Source organism: Oreochromis niloticus, linkage group LG3, assembly GCF_001858045.2.
Source record: "Oreochromis niloticus isolate F11D_XX linkage group LG3, O_niloticus_UMD_NMBU, whole genome shotgun sequence".
In the NCBI taxonomy this organism is placed as follows: Eukaryota; Metazoa; Chordata; class Actinopteri; order Cichliformes; family Cichlidae; genus Oreochromis; species Oreochromis niloticus.
This window is the reverse complement of record NC_031967.2, coordinates 24,289,774-24,296,802: the sequence shown is the minus strand read 5'-3', so window position 1 is coordinate 24,296,802 and position 7,029 is coordinate 24,289,774. Positions and strand designations below refer to the sequence as shown.

The following is a 7,029-nucleotide window of genomic DNA, read 5'->3' as shown; positions in this document are numbered from 1 at the left end:
ACACTCATCACTTGTATATTTGTGAAGGTCCTTTGGAGTATTGGAGTCAGATTTAAGTAAAAATCTGTAAGTAATCTGGAACTCCACATATGTGTTCCTGTATATTGTTAAAACATATCACTCCCATTGAACCCATTGGGACACATTGAACTGCACATCCTATTGACCAATATCACTCCTCCCAGTGGATGGAAAAATTCTCGCAAACATTTTAGCTCGGCGACTAGAATCGATCATGCCTTCAATTATTTCAGAGGATCAGACGGGATTTATAAGGGGAAGACGCTCACATTCCAACATAAGAAGACTTCTCGGTGTCATCCTCTCTTCAACATCTTCTAACATTCAGAAGCCATAATATCTCTTGATGCCGAGAAGGCCTTCGATAGTGTAGAGTGGGCCTATCTCCTCTTTTCCCTAAGACAGTTTGGTTTTAATAATAATTTTGTCTCCTCTTCTCCTCTCCGTGTGCCTCTGTCTGCACAAATAATCAAAGCTCCACTCCATTCTCACTCTTTCAGGGAACAACACAGGGGTGCCCATTATCCCCGTTACTATTTGCATCAGCGATTGAACCACTCTCAGCAGCTTTAAAGATGGTGGAAGGATTCGGAGTGATTGATAGTTGGGGTATAAAACATTAGGTGTCCCTTTATGCAGATGACTTGCTTCTCTATGTTAATCATCCTTTATCAAATATCCCTCGCATTTGGCAGTATTAGACTCCTTTGGACGCCTATCTGGATACAAGCTTAACATTTCCAAAAGTGAATACTTCCTTATTAACCAAATGGCTGCAGACATACCTACATCAACTATACCCTTTAAAATAGCCAACTCAGGGTTCAAATGTCTCGGCATTGCAATTACACCATCTCTGCGAACAATGCGAGAACAGAATCTTACTAACAACAAAGGTTAAGTCTGATCTACAAAGATGGAACTACTTACTGCTGTCCCGAGCTGGTAGGATTCAAATTATAAAAATGAACGTATTACCAAGATATCTAAATGTTTTTCAGTGTTTGCCCATTTATCTTCCTAAATCATTTTTTACAGCTGTAAATGAAGCTATTTCATTTTTCATTTGGGCCGGCAAACGTCCAAGGGCTAGTCGCTCGCTTCTTTATAGGGATAGAGCAGGATTAGTGCTGCCCAATCTAATTAGTTATTATTGGGTATCCAACATGCATAAAATATTATCGTGGTGCACGTCCTCTCAAACCAATTGGTGCCAGAGCGAAGTGGCCTCCTGATCCTCGTTGTTACGTGCTTTAGCATGCGATGCCTTACAGTCACTCTCATTAAGCTTATCTTCCAACCCAGTTGTTGCTGGAACATTAAAAATTTGGTCACAAATAAGACGCCACTTCGGATGGCTCACACTCCCTCTAGCAACCACCATTTGCAACAATCAGTTATTCGTTCCAGCGAAGATGGACTCAAGATTCTCTGTTTTAGAAGATAAAGGACTTTGTAGTCTGCGTCACTTATACATAAATGGTATTTTTGCAAGTTTCAATCAATTTGTTTCTCGCTTTAATCTGATTCTCTTCACTATTTCCAGCTGCGACATTTTGCAAAAAAAAAACACTCAACTTCATTCCCACATATTCCAACTCCAAGCAGAATAGACTTGGTTCTTAAAGCTAATACCCTGTTAAAGGTCCACATCGCTTACCTTTACAAACTAGTTTCTCCACCCAGTGAATCTGTTTCCATAGTGCTGAGATGAAATGGGAATCAGAACTCCACATGAGCTTCTCTGAGTCGTTCTGGGAGGGAGCTGTAGGGGCCATTCATTCGTCATCCAGTTGTGCCAGACTTTGATTAATACAATATGAAGTCCTCCACAGACTATACTACAGTAAAGAAAAAAAAACTTTACCCAGAGAAATTTGATGACAAATGCAATAGATGCTCACAGACACCTTGCAACCTTACTGACATGTTTTGGGCATGCCCCAAGTTTCTGAATTTTGGCATCAATCAAAAACTGCTTACATGACATTCTAGGACTCCTAAAAGTGAAGAAGATAAAGTTTTCCCTCAGAGGCTTGTCTGATAGAGTCTTTGTTCACTGGAAACCATTGCTTAAATACTTAGAAAAACTACCAGCTAGAGAAATCTCTTTGTAGTCCATTATACGACTGTGCACAAACTCTTCTGTTTCTACCGGCAGTTGCTGTCCCATCTCAAAAGATTACTTCATTTAAGATACTCTAGTATTTACTCGGAATAAGGAGCAAGTAGCCATTAATATTAATATTAATATTAATTTACAAGGATTAGCACTAGCACCTTGCTGTTATTTTTTTTTTAAGTGTGTGGGTTAACACATCTTTCTGTAGTATATTTACTTTCCAATTACCAGGGGAGGGGGAGGGTTGGGGGTAGATCATCCTTTCTGCATGTACCTTTGTATTTTATAACTGTCTGGTATTTGATAAATAAAAGTTACCAAAAAAACCCCAAAACATATCACGCCCATTGTTGCATTTATAATTGATTAAATACATCATAAAACATGCTGTTACTTTTGCATTTACCACTTAATTAAATCTACAGGGAACACAGGACTGCATTCAGACCATATAACATCAGAACATGATTAAAAATGAGATTTTATTGGAAACTAAAATAACTGAAAGTCAACAAATTAGTTACAAATGGTGACAGGACAAAATAAAAAGTCACCAGTGTGCTTGTTGCTCTCCCACTTTATAAGACAAGTGCATGATTGATAGTGAAGAGGGAAACCCATCTACAGCACATAAAGCTGAGTTATTAGAGCACATGATCAGCAGTGTTTATGGTGATTTTGCAGAGGAAAATGCCAAGCTAGCTCGACCCAGCTGGTTAAGTATACACCTGAGTGAGCAGGACCCTGACCTGTGCCCTCCTCCTGACAGGATCCCACCTTACTGTGACTAAAGAATGAGACTCTGCAGGGTCAAAGAGATGTTTTGTTTCTGTATTGTTCTCTGTTGAACCTGTCTGGATTTTTACCTCTGATATTTGTGTCATATTAATAAATTCTTGTGTGAACAGTTAATGCTCAAAAGTGAGTGTTATGGAAAATTATAATACTGCGACTTCTCTGAGTTGTGCTGATTTACCACATGTACAAGTTCTCTTTTCCTTTGACTGCATCCTGTGACAGCAGCACACAGAGAGCTTCTCTCTGTAAATGTTCTACTTCAGTCCTCTGTGTCAGATACATGCAGACTGCTGTCATGCTCTGTACTGTTAGTGACCGCTTTGCAGATAATACTCACATCTGTTTATTTCCAGTTTCCATGACAACGCTGATGCAAACTGTTTACGTGTTTGTGTTGTTAGTTTGTGGATAATCTCATACAGAAAAAAAAATCAAACATAAACATTAAAAGTTAAACTTTAAAAAGATTTTACTTTTTCCCTTCTAACAACAGATGAATAAAAACATCAGAGACAAAATAGATACATAAAACACATGTATTCATATATTCAAATGTATTCACTGCCTATCATATATTTCTTATTTATATAATGTACAAGATCTTTAGACAAACACAGTTAAAGTATTTGTTGGTCCCATATCAGTATTTACTTGTGAAACACTGCAAACACTGACTTTAAGTTGTGCTGTCAGATACTAAAGATCACATATTTCACACTTTGTTCTCACTGCTGTTGGAACATGTTAGATACATTCAAGGTTTATTACAAAATCTTTATGAAATATAACTGAATATAGAGAGCATGAATATTAAATAGGAATACACCTCCATTTGTTTTATACTAAACTGTATGATATAATGATTTAATATTGTAACTGTACATAAAGCTGAGCATGTCTGATATTTGGGGAGCAGAGGAGCAAGAGTGGCTTCATAAAAAGCTTCTTCTTGGCTTTGCTGCTACAGCTCTCCTCACTGACCTGTAAGACAAGCACAAAAAGACAAAGTGATTTCCAACATGTAAAGATATTATGAGCTGAAGACATTTAATAATGTGGAGAATAAATCAGCCTGCATGGCAGCAGAATTACTGAGAGAGCTTCCTGATGTGACTTCAGAATAAACTGCTGCATCAGCTGCAGGACTTGATTTTCCTGTGAATGAAGAGAAGATCATTGAAAACAATAATATCATTAACCAGGAGGAAACTGGATGTCTCCACTAATGCAAGATAAAAGAGTAGATTTTATTAACCAACTAATGAATACATAAATATAAATATTAAAATACACAGATTTACATTTTAAGAGCAGATAAACATGTTGAACAATATTCAGTGGAGATGATGGCAGACTTTGCTCACCTTTGTTTTTCTTGGCTTTTTCTTTTTTGGGCTGTTTGACCTCAGCATACATCAGACTGTCCTCTAAAAGAGACGTCAGAGCTCAGGACACATTTGTTCAGCACAGATATGATGACAAGAACATTACTACAGAGTAAAAACATGAGAGAAACTATGTAGTTTGGGGACATATAGATGGACAATACCATACTGTACAATAACAATATCATTCTGTATATGAAGCAGACAAACTTACACTAAACTCTGAACGGCCCTCGATGTGTATAAGATTCAACTCTGCTGATGTGTAGTGGTCGTATGTAGTAGCTAAGCTTGGTAAGTGAATAACTAAACTCCATGTTGACCTATAATTACCTGCAATATAATGATGTGATGACACATTCAAGTACAAACACTGAATGAGACTGTTGTGACTGTACCTGCAGCTCCCGTCTTCACCTCAGAGTAAACAGCACTCTGCTCTGGTTTATGATGCTTCCCTGTTAAGATGATCAGGTTAATGAAAATAATTAGAACATTTTAAATATTGTAAAAACTTACCAGGCTTTTTTCTACACTGAGTGTTTTGTGTACTCACTCTTATTTCCAATGTTTTGAAGTGTAATCAGAGAGTATGTGACGTCTCGGGGTTCATCTGCACCTGAAATATAAAAATGTTTGTAAACACATCACATGCAGTTAGTCTCCTTAAATCAAAAGCTTCTTGCATCTCTAGCTGCTCTGAGCTTTTCTAAATATAAACTGTACCAGTTCCAGTGTCTTCCTCTTGTGTGATGGATTCATAGAGGTTAGCATCACCTTCATGAAAAGAAACCAGAGTCAGAGTTTGATTTTGACGTCATCAGTCAAAGAAAGATTTTTATTAGTTGTGTTTAAGTCAAATCCAGGACTATCAGATATTTTCAGACCATGAACCCATCATGGTGTTACTGTTTGTGTTGTTCTGATATGAAACAATAACATTTGTGGATTCTTTCAGTCGAGTTAAAGAAACAATCAGGTTGTAAAATCCTGTTTGTTTCTGATCTTTTGTGGATGTAGTCAGTTGGTTATTTGGATGTTTGTCCAACTGGATTTTGATAAATGTTCTTTGAAAAACTGCTGAGCACAAACTGAACCTAAGAAATGTTCCTGTTAATGGAGACTGAATGAAAAGTCAATATTAATAATGATAATAAAGATCGGTTTAAGTGCTGACCAGGATGAAGAGAGTTGTATTCATGAGTTTCATTCTGGTTGACTCCATGATTTGTGGAGGAGCCCGGACTGTGACTCTCAGACTGGATCCACCTAAAACATGAAATAAACACAATAAACTCAAAAGTAACTGATGTTTGTTTAAAATAATAATAAAAAGTATTTTACCAACCTGGTGAAGCAGGAATCTGTGAAAGAGACAAATGTTATTACACATGTTTGTGATGTAAATTGTTCCATAAGAGTACACATATATGTGTGAATAATTAAAGTGTATGTAGTAAATAAACTCTCTAATACAGCATGAAAAGAAGAGGCTCTTACACTTGGACTGTCTGCAGCGATACAACAAGAGCAGGAGAATAATAATGAGAGAGACTCCACAAACCAGTCCAACAACCAACCACACAGGAGATGAAGAGCTGTCAGCTCCTGACACAGTTACTGTAATAACAAACAATAAAGCTTAATTACATTTTATATTTCATAACATCATTTTATAAAAATTCTCTTGAAAAAGATCCAGTTCATATATTTCCCTCGACTAGAAATCACTTTGAATCAACTCCTGCTGTGTTTAAATGACTTGATTCCCCACAATGAACACAAAATGTTGACTTCAGTAAATCTGCTTTAAAAACTTTTATTATATAAATATGTCGAACAGTCAAATCTTAATATAAAAAACACAAAAACTGATGTTTACATTGAGATTTTCTGTTTCCTGTCAGAAACTGTCAGCATGACTCTGCTCTGTGGTTTCATGTTGTGACTCCTGTTCTATACTACTTGCTGTGTTACTTGTAGAATTGCTACAGAACTAATTGTGAATTTATTTTGATTTGGAGATTTGCTGAAAGTGGTTGTTTCACATTAATAATCCCACCTAGTCTCCCCTCCTTGGATCACATTCCTGACACTGATTCTCTAGACTCCACATTTTACATGACTATTCATGTTCAACCATTTCCAATAAGAACATTATTACAATGCCAAAGAGGTTACTATGAAATACAATGCTGTTTGGCCTTCATAGTAATCCTCAATCATCAATCTATTCAACATTGTTGCTGAATCCAAATTCACCAGTTGTGTTAATCTGAACTTCTTGGCTGTCCTCTGTGTAGTAAACTGGATCTCCTCTCCCTCCTCTGCAGTGGTACAGACCTCCTTGTGAGACACTAATAACTCTGTTTGCTTCATTTCCTCTCATGAGCTGAGCTTTAGAAGAGACTGAATTAGTGGTGGGCGGATCGATCCAAATATCGATAGTATCGATCCCAAGTCGGGATCGGTATCGGATCGATACTAGCCTGGTTAGATCGATTCTTTACTTTGAGTTCTGCTTGTTTGCTACGCTGTGCTTTCGGCAAAAACGAAACAGCCAGGTCGCTGGACTCGCCGCTCCTGTGACAGCGGAGAGCAGGCACACTTTGCCCCCCCTTTCTTATGTTTCAGTGTTGCGCTGACACGTCACGTGACTTAGACACTTTGGGGGTTATTGTTTACATATTAATAATATATATT

At 37.3% G+C, this 7,029-nt stretch overlaps 2 long non-coding RNA genes across 2 annotated transcripts; both read right to left on the bottom strand.

The window, feature by feature from the left end:
• Window positions 1–3,843: 3,843 nt before the first annotated feature.
• LOC109201293 (uncharacterized) lies at window positions 3,844–4,791 on the bottom strand. Its single transcript, XR_002061321.2, has 4 exons — window positions 4,725–4,791; window positions 4,306–4,368; window positions 4,034–4,096; window positions 3,844–3,922 (listed from the first exon to the last, which is right to left on the bottom strand). It is a non-coding gene; the product is annotated as an uncharacterized LOC109201293 (long non-coding RNA).
• Window positions 4,792–4,890: 99 nt separating this feature from the next.
• Window positions 4,891–5,872, bottom strand: LOC112846247 (uncharacterized). The gene is made up of 5 exons (XR_003219137.1): window positions 5,827–5,872; window positions 5,675–5,690; window positions 5,504–5,595; window positions 5,053–5,103; window positions 4,891–4,945 (listed from the first exon to the last, which is right to left on the bottom strand). It is a non-coding gene; the product is annotated as an uncharacterized LOC112846247 (long non-coding RNA).
• Between the last annotated feature and the right edge of the window lie 1,157 nt (window positions 5,873–7,029).